Consider the following 14,342-nt stretch of genomic DNA (forward strand, 5'->3'; position numbering starts at 1 on the left):
TGTGTTTTGTCTGTTCTGGTTGAACAGTAGAGACTCTGCAACAAAAATATGTGTATAGAGTTAACATAGTTAGCCGAGCCTAACTAATTATGAAGGGCTCCTCCCAGACCCCACACTTCAAATAAAACACCTGCCACAGCCAGTCTCTGAGTTGGTCTTTGATGAATACATATACAGTGCCTTGGGAAAGTATTCAGACCCCTTCACCTTTTCCACATATTGTTACATTACAGCCTTATTCTAAAATTGATTAAATCATTTTTTCATACACAATTTGTGATTAGATGACACTTATGAGAAGTTATTACATGCTATGAGTAGTTATTACATGCTATGATTAGTTATTACATGCTATGAGAAGTTATTACATGCTATGATTAGTTATTACATGCTATGATTAGTTATTACATGCTATGAGTAGTTATTACATGCTATGATTAGTTATTACATGCTATGAGTAGTTATTACATGCTATGATTAGTTATTACATGCTATGAGTAGTTATTACATGCTATGATTAGTTATTACATGCTATGAGTAGTTATTACATGCTATGAGTAGTTATTACATGCTATGATTAGTTATTACATGCTATGAGTAGTTGTTCCATGCTATGATTAGTTATTACATGCTATGATTAGTTATTACATGCTATGAGTAGTTATTACATGCTATGATTAGTTATTACATGCTATGAGTAGTTATTACATGCTATGATTAGTTATTACATGCTATGAGTAGTTATTACATGCTATGAGTAGTTATTACATGCTATGAGTAGTTATTACATGCTATGAGTAGTTGTTCCATGCTATTTTATTTTTTATTTTTTTATTTTACCTTTAAGGTACCTTTTTGTATAACTACACATAGCGTGGAACTACTCATAGCATGGAACAACAACTCATAGCATGGAACAACTACTCATAGCATGGGTTCCAAGCTATGAGTAGTTGTTCCAAGCTATGAGTAGATGTTCCGAGCTATGAGTAGTTGTTCCAAGCTATGAGTAGTTGTTCCGAGCTATGAGTAGTTGTTCCGAGCTATGAGTAGTTGTTCCGAGCTATGAGTAGTTGTTCGTAGTTGTTCCGAGCTATGAGTAGTTGTTCCGAGCTATGAGTAGTTGTTCCGAGCTATGAGTAGTTGTTCCGAGCTATGAGTAGTTGTTCCGAGCTATGAGTAGTTGTTCCATGCTATGAGTAGTTGTTCCATGCTATGAGTAGTTGTTCCATGCTATGAGTAGTTGTTCCATGCTATGAGTAGTTGTTCCATGCTATGAGTAGTTGTTCCATGCTATGAGTAGTTGTTCCATGCTATGAGTAGTTGTTCCATGCTATGAGTAGTTGTTCCATGCTATGAGTAGTTGTTCCATACTATGATTAGCTATTACATGCTATGAGTAGTTGTTCCATGCTATGATTAGCTATTACATGCTATGAGTAGTTGTTCCATACTATGATTAGTTATTACATGCTATGATTAGTTATTACATGCTATGATTAGTTATTACATGCTATGAGTAGTTATTACATGCTATGATTAGTTATTACATGCTATGAGTAGTTGTTCCATGCTATGATTAGTTATTGCATGCTATGAGTAGTTATTACATGCTATGATTAGTTATTACATGCTATGAGTAGTTGTTCCATGCTATGATTAGTTATTACATGCTATGATTAGTTATTGCATGCTATGAGTAGTTGTTCCATGCTATGAGTAGTTGTTCCATGCTATGAGTAGTTGTTCCATGCTATGAGTAGTTATTACATGCTATGAGTAGTTATTACATGCTATGAGTAGTTGTTCCATGCTATTTTATTTTTTATTTTTTTTACATGCTATGAGTAGTTGTTCCATGCTATGATTACCTTTAAGGTACCTTTTTGTATAACTACACATAGCGTGGAACTACTCATAGCATGGAACAACAACTCATAGCATGGAACAACATACTATAGCATGGGTTCCATGCTATGAGTAGTTGTTCCAAGCTATGAGTAGTTGTTCCAGCTATGAGTAGTTGTTCCAAGCTATGAGTAGTTGTTCCATGCTATGAGTAGTTGTTCCGAGCTATGAGTAGTTGTTCCGAGCTATGAGTAGTTGTTCCGAGCTATGAGTAGTTGTTCCGAGCTATGAGTAGTTGTTCCGAGCTATGAGTAGTTGTTCCGAGCTATGAGTAGTTGTTCCGAGCTATGAGTAGTTGTTCCATGCTATGAGTAGTTGTTCCATGCTATGAGTAGTTGTTCCGAGCTATGAGTAGTTGTTCCATGCTATGAGTAGTTGTTCCATGCTATGAGTAGTTGTTCCATGCTATGAGTAGTTGTTCCATGCTATGAGTAGTTGTTCCATGCTATGAGTAGTTGTTCCATGCTATGAGTAGTTGTTCCATGCTATGAGTAGTTGTTCCATGCTATGAGTAGTTGTTCCATGCTATGAGTAGTTGTTCCATGCTATGAGTAGTTGTTCCATGCTATGAGTAGTTGTTCCATGCTATGAGTAGTTGTTCCATGCTATGAGTAGTTGTTCCATGCTATGAGTAGTTGTTCCATGCTATGAGTAGTTGTTCCATGCTATGAGTAGTTGTTCCATGCTATGAGTAGTTGTTCCATGCTATGAGTAGTTGTTCCATGCTATGATTAGCTGTTACATGCTATGAGTAGTTATTACATGCTATGAGTAGTTGTTCCATGCTATGAGTAGTTGTTACATGCTATGAGTAGTTGTTCCATGCTATGAGTAGTTGTTCCATGCTATGAGTAGTTGTTCCATGCTATGAGTAGTTGTTCCATGCTATGAGTAGTTGTTCCATGCTATGAGTAGTTGTTCCATGCTATGAGTAGCTGTTACATGCTATGAGTAGTTGTTCCATGCTATGAGTAGTTGTTCCATGCTATGATTAGCTATTACATGCTATGAGTAGTATAATAACTACTTATAGTTTGGAACCCATGCTATGAGTAGTTCCAAGCTATGTGTAGTTATTCCATACTATGATTAGCTATTACATGCTATGAGTAGTATAATAACTACTCATAGTTTGGAACCCATGCTATGAGTAGTTCCAAGCTATGTGTAGTTATTCCATGCTAATATTAGTTATTACATGCTATGAGTAGTTGTTCCATGCTATGAGTAGTTATTACATGCTATTAGTAGTTGTTCCACGCTATGAGTAGGTGTTCCACGCAATGAGTAGGTATTACACGCTATGAGTAGGTATTACACGCTATGAGTAGGTGTTACACGCTATGAGTAGGTGTTACACGCTATGAGTAGGTGTTACACGCTATGAGTAGGTGTTACACGCTATGAGTAGGTGATACACGCTATGAGTAGGTGTTACACGCTATGAGTAGGTGTTACACGCTATGAGTAGGTGTTACACGCTATGAGTAGCTGTTACACGCTATGACTAGTTGTTCCACGCTATGACTAGTTGTTCCACGCTATGACTAGTTGTTCCACGCTATGACTAGTTGTTCCACGCTATGACTAGTTGTTCTTATACTGTACACAACGTTGCATAATGGAAGAGGTTTTCTGAGTTTATACTATTATACAATACATTCTAAAAGTATTCAGACCCCTTGACTTTTTCCACATTATTATGTTACAGGCTTATTCTAAAATCTATATTTTTAAATCCTCTTTAATCTACACACAATACCCAATTAATGACAAAGCAACAACTTTTTTGAATTATTTACAAATATATTAAAAATAAACAGAAATACATTATTTACATAAGTGTTCAGACCTTTTGCTATGAGACTCAAAATTGAGCTCAGATGTATCCTGTTTCCATTGATCATCCTTGAGATGTTTCTACAACTTGATTGGAGTCCACCTGTGGTAAATTCAATTGATTGGACATGATTTGGAAAGGCACACACCTGTCTATATTGTTGTCTACCTTATTACCCTTTGTGCTGTTGTCTGTGCCCAGTAAGGTTTGTACCATGTTTTGTGCTGCTACCATGTTGTGTTGTCATGTGTTGCTGCCATGACATGTTGTTGTCTTAGGTCTCTCTTTATGTAGTGTTGTGGTGTCTCTTATCGTGATGTGTGTTTTGTCCTATACAGTTGAAGTCAGAAGTTTACATACACCTTAGCCAAATACATTTAAACTCCGTTTTTCACAATTCCTGACATTTAATCCTAGTAAAAATTCCCTATTTTATTTCAGTTAGGATCACCACTTTATTTTAAGAATGTGAAATATCAGAATAATAGTATTTATTTCAACTTTCATTTCTTTCATCACATTCCCAGTGGGTCAGAAGCTTACATACACTCAATTAGTATTTGGTAGCATCAAATGTTTTGGGTAGCCTTCCACAAGCTTCCCACAATAAGTTGGGTGAATTTTGGCCCATTCCTCCTGACAGAGCTGGTGTAACTGAGTCAGGTTTGTAGGCCTCCTTGCTCGCACACACTTTTTCAGTTCTGCCCACACATTTTCTACGGGATTGAGGTCAGGGCTTTGTGATGGCCAATCCAATACCTTGACTTTGTTGTCCTTAAGCCATTTTGCCACAACTTTGGAAGTATGCTTGGGGTCATTGTCCATTTGGTAGACCCATTTGCAACCAAGCTTTAACTTCCTGACTGATGTCTTGAGATGTTGCTTCAATATATCCACGTCATGTTCTTCCCTCATGATGCCATCTATTTTGTGAAGTGCACCAGTCCCTCCTGCAGCAAAGCACCCCCACAACATGATTCTGCCACCCCTGTGCTTCACGGTTGGGATGGTGTTCTTCGGCTTGCAAGCCTGCCTTATGGCCAAACAGTTCTATTTTTTTTCATCAGACCAGAGGACATTTCTCCAAAAAGTACGATATTTGTCCCCATGTGCAGTTGCAAACCGTTGTCTGACTTTTTTTTCTGGCAGTTTTGGAGCAGTGGTTTCTTCCTTGCTTTCAGGTTATGTCGATATAGGACTCGTTTTACTGTGGATATAGATACTTTTGTACCTGTTTCCTCCAGCATCTTCACAAGGTCCTTTTTCTGTTGTTCTGGGATTGATTTGCACTTTTCGCACCAAAGTACGTTCATCTCTAGGAGACAGAACGCGTCTCCTTCCTGAGTGGTATGACAGCTGGTCCCATGGTGTTTATACTTGCGTACTATTGTTTATACAGATGAACGTGGTATCTTCAGGCGTTTGGAAATTGCTCCCAAGGATGAACCAGACTTGTGGCGGTCTACAATTTTTTTTCTGAGGTCTTGGCAGATTTCTTTTGATTTTCCCATGTCAAGCAAAGAGGCACTGAGTTTGAAGGTAGGCCTTGAAATACATCCACAGGTACACCTCCAATTGACTCAAAATGATGTCAATTAGCCTGTCAGAAGCTTCTAAAGCCATGACATCCTTATCTGGAATATTCCAAACTGTTTAAAGGCACAGTCAACTTAGTGTATGTAAACATCTGACCCACTAGAATTGTGCTACAGTGAATTATAAGTGAAATAATCTGTCTGTAAACAATTGTTGGACAAATTACTTGTGTTATGCACAAAGTAGATGTTCTAACCGACTTGCCAAGACTATAGTTTGTTAACAAGACATTTGTGGAGTGGTTGAAACACTTAGGTTGGAGTCATTAAAACTTGTTTATGTAAACTTCTGACTTCAACTGTATTTAAAAAAAAAAAATCCCAGCCCCCATCCCCACAGGGGACCTTTTGCCTTCTGGTAGGCCGTCATTTGTAAATAAGAATTAGTTCTGATTTGACTTGCCTAGTTAAATAAATAAAATGTCTATATAAAGATCCCATAGTTGACAGTGCATGTCAGAGCACAAACCAAGTCATGAGGTCAAAGGAATTTTCCGCAGAGCTCCGAGACAGGATTGTGTTGAGGCACAGATCTGGGGAAGGGTATCCAAAAATGTCTGCAGCATTTAGGGTCCCCGAGAACAGTGGCCTCCATCTAAATGGAAGAAGTTTGGAACCACCAAGACGATTCCTAGAGCTTTCCTCCTGGCCAAACTGAGCAATCAAGGGCGAAGGGCATAGGAGGTGACCAAGAACCGGATGATCACTCTAACAGAGCTTCAGAGTTCCTCTGTGGAGATGGGAGAATCTTCCCAGAAGGACAACCATCTCTGCAGCACTCCTTCAATCAGGCCTTTATGGTACAGTGGCCAGACAGAAGCCACTCCTCAGTAAAAGACACATGACAGCCTGCTTGGAGTTTGCCAAAAGGCACCCAAAGACTATCAGACAATGATTCTCTTGTCTGATGGACCCAAGTTTGAACTCTTTGGCAAATCTGGAGGAAATGTCTAAAAACCTGTTTTTGCTTCGTCATTATGGGGTTTTGTGTGTAGATTGACGATTAAAAAACAAAATTTTAATCAGTTTTTGAATAAGGCTGTAACGTAACAAAATGTGAAAAAATTCAAGGGGTCTGACTACTTTTGGAATGCACTGTGGCGGGCTTGAAGTTGAAAACCCTCCTTCCCTGATAGGTTACACCCATGTTAAAGCAAGGGATGCACACCAATACAATTCCTCCACATGCCTCACTCCATCCTAGTGTCACCCAAAGAGAGCTGGGAAGTCTGCAGGAGGTGATCTCTGAGTGAGCTGCTGCGGGCCCTCTCCAGACCTCTGAGACCTCTCTGCCTGACCGCCTGCCTGTCTGACCTGGCTGCCTGCCCGTCACTGTCTCCCCCCTCTACCTCTCTCTCCTCCTGAACAAACCCATTAGTGTTTGATTGAAAGCATCCTCAGCATGGAGAATGGGCTTCTTTAAACCTTGTAAAGTGGCCCCCCTAATCCTTCAAGTACTGCCATAAATCACCTCAGGATTACCACCACTCTGCCACCCAGCCAGCTGCTCCCCGGCCCTGTCATCGGGTGGGGCACCGGGTGGGGTGCCACCTGTCTCTGTCCCCTGCCCCAGCATGCGAGCTGTTAGCTAGGCCTGGGAATTGCCAGGGATGTCACAATACAATATTATCACTATACTTAGGTGCCGATTATGTATTGTGATACTCACGATTCTATATGTATTGTGATTCTACATGTATTGTGATTCGATACTGTGATTTTTTTTGTTTCAATGTTCCAAACATATTGTTCCCCATATGTCTGCTGCAGAGGGAGCCATGAGAGTTTTGATCAGTCATGGAAATAGAAGTACTGAAAACTAATTGACTCCCTTATTAAAATTGAGTTTTAGTGCAGGTACAGCCAACTGGTTCAAAAATAATATTGTGATATTGTCACCGATACAACATATCGTCAAAGAAAATATCCCGATATGTAGCTATTGATCCCCCCCCCCATCACTACTGTTAAGCTGGACTGAGGTGGGGCACGGCTCCGCCTAATTGACCTCTTGCTCCAGGGCTGAGACTGCAGGGTAGCGTCAGTCCAGATGGGACTGGTCCTGGTCATTTATCCTAAGTCACCGTGTGACACGGCTCTGCCCTGGGAAGAGAGATTCTGTCAGACATTGCCTATACCACATTCACAAGTAACATAGGCTACAGTCCTCATGCTGAAGGCTACAGTTGAAGTCGGAAGTTTACATACACTTAGTTTGGAGACGCGTTCTAGAGATGAACATACTTCGGTGCGAAAAGAACAACATCCCAGAACAACAGCAAAGGACCTTGTGAAGATGCTGGAGGAAACAGGTACAAAAGTATCTATATCCACAGTAAAACAAGTTTGATATCGATATATCCTGAAAGGCCACTCAGCAAGGAAGAAGCCACTGCTCCAAAACTCCCAGAAAAAAACTCAGACTACGGTTTGCAACTGCACATGGGGACAAAGATTGTACTTTTTGGAGAAATGTCCTCTGGTCTGACAGAACAAAAATAGAACTGTTTGGCCATAATGACCATCGTTATGTTTAGAGGAAAAAAGCGGAGGCTTGCAAGCCGAAGAACACCATCCCAACAGTGAAGCACGGGGGTGGCAGCATCATGCTGTGGGGGTGCTTTGCTGCAGGAGGGACAGGTGCACTTCACAAAATAGATGGCATCACGAGGTTGGAAAATTATGTGGATATATTGAAGCAACATCTCAAGACATCAGTCAGGAAGTTAAAGCTTTCTCGCAAATGGGACTTCCAAATGGACAATGACCCCAAGCAAACCTCCAAAGTTGTGGCAAAATGGCTTAAGGACAACAATCTCAAGGTATTGGAGTGGCCATCACAAAGCCCTGACCTCAATCCCATAGAAAATGTGTGGGCAGAACTGAAAAAGCATGTGCGAGCAAGGAGGCCTACAAACCTGACTCAGTTACACCAACTCTGTCAGGAGGAATGGGCCAAAATTCACCCAACTTATTGTGGGAAGCTTGTGGAAGGCTATCCAAAACGTTTGACCCAAGTTAAACAATTTAAAGGCAATGCTACCAAATACTAATTGAGTGCATGTAAACTTCTGACCCACTGGGAATGTGATGAAAGAAATAAAAGCTGAAATAAATAATACTATTATTCTGACATTTCACATTCTTAAAATAAAGTAGTGATCCTAACTGACCTAAAACAGGGAATTTTTACTGGGATTAAATGTCAGGAATTGTGAATAACTGAGTTTAAATGTAGTTGGCTAAAGTGTATGTAAACTTCCGACTTCAACTGTATGTCACAGTACAGCTAATAAATAGTGGTGTTTCTTTCCAACAGAGCATGACCTATTGCGCCTGTCCATCACAGAGGCCTGTCTGTGTCACATGGCGCATCTCACCAGGAGTTCCATGTATCTCACGCACACTAATTCTCTCTCACATGGAGAACCATTTCACTGTCTTAGAGATAGCGGGAAGCCCACCAGGAATTTTAAAGATTGTGAAGCCATGACCTTTTTCTGATAGGATTTGGAGATGCTGTAATCTTTAATACAGTTAACATCACACAGTTTCACAAATGATCTGCTCTTTTACCTCACTGCTTTCTTACCTCATAGCTCATGTGATTTGAATTGCATTGTATTACAATTGTAGTTTATTTTCACAGTGTGGGCCTCTAGCTACTAGACTGTAATGCTATATTTTGCCCTAGATCTTACTCACACAGACCAAGACCATGTGACCTAGAATTGAGGTCACCTTGTTTGGAGGCATGTTTAGCATCTTACTCTGCTGCATATGTCTGTGCTGCCTCTGCTACTGTTTAATTCATTGTGTCCCCTTTATCTTCCTGTAACATTATAGGGAACTATTCTGTTCAGACCCCAACACAATTCTGTGCTCGTTCCTGCAATATTGCATCATGGATTTTCTCTGTCTTTCACTTATGTGTCGGTTAGCGCCATTGTGAACCGTTCGCTTGGCTATTCAAGACTGGTCTTCTATTCAGATGGTGTAGTCCCAGGCGACTGACGGACGCACCGTCAGCAGCCCAGTCACTTCGGTTCAGTTAGAGGCCTAAAGAACTCTCTACTACGCTGTCTGTCAACGCAGTAATCCCAACGACCTAATGGCGTAGCTCATCTGTGAAATGAAGTGCTGCGTAGCGGAGCTCAGGTCCCCGTGATTCACTGGCATCAGTCTCAGTCTGAGGGGTGATTCAGGCATTTTAATGGCTGTATAAGACTACATAAGTGTTTTTTCTCCAACAAAATTGCATCCCCTCAAAATATTTATTTTGCTGACAGTATTGGATTATTGAACATGGAATAGGTTATTACAAAGCAATGAATGACTTCACATCGCATCAACCCGCCCTCCTCTGCTCTCCAGATGATTGGTTTAACATCAACCTGCCCTCCTCTGCTCTCCAGATGATTGGTTTAACATCAACCTGCCCTCCTCTGCTCTCCAGATGATTGGTTTAACATCAACCTGCCCTCCTCTCCTCTCCAGATGAGCGTGAAGCAGTGCAGAAGAAGACCTTTACTAAGTGGGTGAACTCTCACCTGGGCCGTGTGACGTGCCGCATCGGGGACCTGTACACTGACCTGAGAGATGGACGCATGCTCATCCGCCTGCTGGAGGTGCTGTCAGGAGAACAGCTGGTCAGTATCTCAGAATACCTCTATCTGTCCTCCTAACCCTGACCCTAACCTTAACCCTGACCGATCACTCATGGCTCACCTTGTTTGTCCTGAACTAACCCTCTCTCATTCCTGTATTCTCTTGTCCTCTCTCGTTGTTTTTCCCTCGCTGTGATCCATTCTGCTTAACATGAAATCTATTTTCATTCTTATACCCTCTTCCTCTCCCTCTCTGTTTTTCATGTCACTTTCCATCACTCTCTCACACCATCCTGAATTTCCCCCTTCTCTCCCCCTTCTCTCTCTTGTCTCTGTCCAGCCGAAGCCCACTAAGGGGCGTATGCGTATCCACTGCCTGGAGAACGTGGACAAGGCCCTGCAGTTCCTCAAGGAGCAGAAGGTCCACCTGGAGAACATGGGCTCCCACGACATCGTGGACGGGAACCACCGCCTCACCCTGGGTCTCATCTGGACCATCATCCTCCGCTTCCAGGTACCGTGTGACTCCTTGTAATGTTCTGTACAATGCCTTTCTATGGGCCTTCCTAGAGAGTAGATGGCGCAAGTGAATATTACACATCCCAGCCCACTTGCGTCCCGTTCACCACCCTCACCTGGGTCAACCCCACCCTGCCTAGTTCAAAACTAATGGGAATGGAAGCAATTACCTCTGTTCCGTGGTTTTCTGAGGCCACTTTGGTTTCAGAGAATGTTAATTCTAACGGGATTTCAGTGTTCTTCTTTCCCCTCATCTTCTTTTCATGACAATGACATATTCTCCTGTTAGACGGATGTGCTTCATCATCAAACTTAACAAAGAGCTGTATGTAATACCGATGATTTCAGTGAAGTGTTAGAGAGAGAATAAAATAAAATAAAAATACATGTAGGCAGTGTGTCTGACTGAGAAGGTGCTCTGCTTAACAGATCCAGGACATCAGTGTGGAGACTGAGGGTAACAAGGAGAGGAAGTCAGCCAAGGAGGCTCTGCTGCTCTGGTGCCAGATGAAGACCGCTGGGTGAGAAGGGAGAGATTCTAGGATGTGTCCAGTAATGTGAATGTATGATGAAGATATGTGAAATGATGAGTTATTTTATTTTAATAATTTCCAGTGTTGGTCGACACCAAAAGAGCCTGGGTACTGAGTTGATGATTAATGAGCTATTACCTTGACTCTGCAGGTACCCCAACGTCAACGTTCACAACTTTACCACCAGCTGGAGAGATGGCTTGGCGTTCAACGCCATCGTGCACAAACACAGGTCAATTACCTTCCCCCTTTGTCCATGTTGCCTGTCACACTATTAAATAAGTTAGTCACTCATGTTAACTGTAGGCCCTGACATTGTTCTTCACCTGGCACTCTGTCCATGTGAAGTGATATATTTATTCTGTCCGTGACTAGATGACCAGTACCTTGGCCTGTTGTCCTTGCAGTGCCGTTGAGGAATAGGCCTGTTGACAGGGGGGGGGGGGTCTGTATCCCCATAAATGGATGAAAATAAAATAGGAGTTAGTTGACCTAGATAACGAATAAAACCAACTTGTTTTGCATGCAAGGCCATGCCTGGTGACTCACCACTGCCCTCTGCTGGTGACTCCTACTGCATTACGGTGGGACTCAGACCCCTAGAGTGTGATTTTTAACATGACAAGTATTGTAACAAATGGAGGCCCATGGATGATGCTCATCATTTGAATGTATGCATGCAGCTAGTGTATATTGTTCACTTGAGACTCAAAGTACGAGTAGCTACAAGGCAATCATGTACATTCTGTCGCTGCCATTTTCCTTATCTGATTAGAATGGAGTCGATCTGAATAAATGGAACAATGTTGAAGTTGACTTTGCCTACACATCTTAGAATGTACAAAATCATTGTCACGTGTTGATGAACTCAACATGTAGTGTTTATGATGCTGTCTTTACGCCTTATACATGAGATTCCTTTCATTAAAAGCAACACCTGTTTTCCCCTCCCCGTCCAGACCGGACGTGATTGAGTTTGACACCTTGAAGCGGTCCAATGCCCACTATAACCTCCAGAATGCCTTCAACACAGCAGAGAATAAGCTAGGCCTCACCAAACTCCTCGACCCAGAAGGTGAGTCAGGGAGGTCAGAGCTCAGACTGGACAAGTGTCGGGATTGTATGTGGTCTCTGCCCTCGCCCTCTGGCTAGTTGTCACCAACACAGTGCTCCTGTCATATACCAGGTGAGCTGGATGGGGTGTGGGAGGAGGATTACTGGAATGAATTACAACTTAAGTGAGAATAGGGTCTATGTGGCCAGGCTGGCCATGGGGCAGGGCTTAATGATGCCCTCTGACATCACAGAGGAAGTCCATACATGGTGAGGGGTTGGCAACGCTCTGGGGCCATCAATCAGGGCACATTTAGAGACAAGCACCATGTGTGTTTAAGTTGAATTGACTGGGTTAAGATGGGAGACTGTGTGTGTGTGTGTGTGTGTGTGTGTGTGTGTGTGTGTGTGTGTGTGTGTGTGTGTGTGTGTGTGTGTGTGTGTGTGTGTGTGTGTGTGTGCGTGCGACTGGGATTGGAAGTTTGTGTGTGTGCGTGTTTGTGTCAGTGTGTGTCTGACTGTGTGGGTAGTATGGAGAGGAGATGAGGATCAAATGTCTCTCTTTCCAGATGTCAACGTTGACCAGCCAGATGAGAAGTCCATCATCACCTATGTGGCCACCTACTACCACTACTTCTCCAAGATGAAGGCCCTGGCTGTGGAGGGCAAGAGGGTTGGCAAGGTGGGGTGTAACGGCTGTTTAACTTTTTATGTGTGTGTGTGTGTGCATGTGTACGTGCATGTCTTCCTGTCACTGTCTTTGGAGCTTGTCTAACCCCTCTCTTTCTCCCTCCCTTCCTCCCAGGTGCTGGACTATGCCATTGAGGCTGACCAGCTGGTAGGGAACTATGAGAGCCTGGCTTCAGAGCTGCTGCAGTGGATTGAGCAGACCATCCTGACCCTGAATGACCGGCAGCTGGCCAACTCCCTAAACGGTGTGCAGAACCAGCTGCAGGCCTTCAACACCTACCGCACAGTGGAGAAACCCCCAAAGTACGACAGGGAGACACGCTGGGGGGAAATTTAGAATTTAAGAACAGGAGTGATGTTCTAGCCGGTTGGAATCATAACTGCGCATATTCCATGTTAGGTATCTTACCTGGCTGTGTTGGTTTTCCTCAGGTTCACAGAGAAAGGCAACCTGGAGGTGCTGCTGTTCACCATTCAGAGCAAGATGAGAGCCAACAACCAGAAGGTGTACATTCCCAGGGAGGGCAAGCTCATCTCTGACATCAACAAGGTATCACCCATAGGGCTGCAGTTACTTGCTGTTTAAATGCATTACTTGTCCTGAGTGGAGCTTCAATAAACAACAGTTAACCCTGCAGGTGTTTAAAATCATGAATAACACCCCTGGTTTAATTAAGGGACCTCTCTGACTAGCTGTGTTCTGATTGGCTCTGCAGGCGTGGGAGCGTCTGGAGAAGGCAGAGCATGAGCGGGAGCTGGCGCTGAGGAACGAGCTGATTCGACAGGAGAAGCTGGAGATGCTTGCTGCTCGCTTCGACCGCAAGGCCGCCATGAGGGAGACCTGGCTGAGCGAGAACCAGCGGCTCGTCTCTCAGGTGACACCCCTCGCTGAGACCTGATAATGTATTCACAATGAGGAGGAGGGTGGTTATATTTGTCTCCCAGGTGTCCACAGACCAGAGATATCAGTAATCATAAGTGATGGTTGTGATTACATTATTTTGACGAGACATGTTTACTGCAGACCAGCCAGTCTAATTATCTAGTAATGTGGAGGGGAGTGATAAATGACTACAGACACACTGTAGCTAGCTGATCTCCATTTTAATGGCATTTACAACTATAATTTGCTATCACTGTCATTTCTAGAAGTGAGAGTGAATTTAGCAATTTAATAGAAAATTTAATACCCTTGTATGCATTTGAACACATTGACTCTTTCTATCACATGTACACACTGACCTCTCCCACTTCTAACCTCAATCTGTCCTCTTGTCCATCAGGACAACTTTGGCGTTGACCTGGGAGCGGTGGAGGCCGCCACCCGTAAACATGAGGCCATCGAGACGGACATCGGGGCGTACGGGGAGCGGGTGGCGGCCGTGGAGGCGGTGGCCAGGGAGCTGGAGGCAGAGAACTACCATGACGTGCGTCGCGTGCTGGCGAGGAGGGACAACGTGCTGCGGCTGTGGGAGTACCTAAAGGACCTGTTAGCCGCTCGCAGGGAGAGACTCCACGCACACCGAGACCTGCAGAGACTGCTGGAGGAGATGAGATACATCATGGACTGGATGGGAGATATGAAGGTACTGGAACA

General features: G+C 43.1%; 1 pseudogene; it reads left to right on the plus strand.

Annotated features, from left to right (window-relative positions):
- Positions 1–14,342, plus strand: part of LOC135544267 (spectrin beta chain, non-erythrocytic 1-like) — a 120,722-nt pseudogene that overhangs the window by 78,645 nt on the left and 27,735 nt on the right.

Source organism: Oncorhynchus masou, chromosome 8 (genome assembly GCF_036934945.1).
Source record: "Oncorhynchus masou masou isolate Uvic2021 chromosome 8, UVic_Omas_1.1, whole genome shotgun sequence".
Taxonomy (NCBI): domain Eukaryota; kingdom Metazoa; phylum Chordata; class Actinopteri; order Salmoniformes; family Salmonidae; genus Oncorhynchus; species Oncorhynchus masou.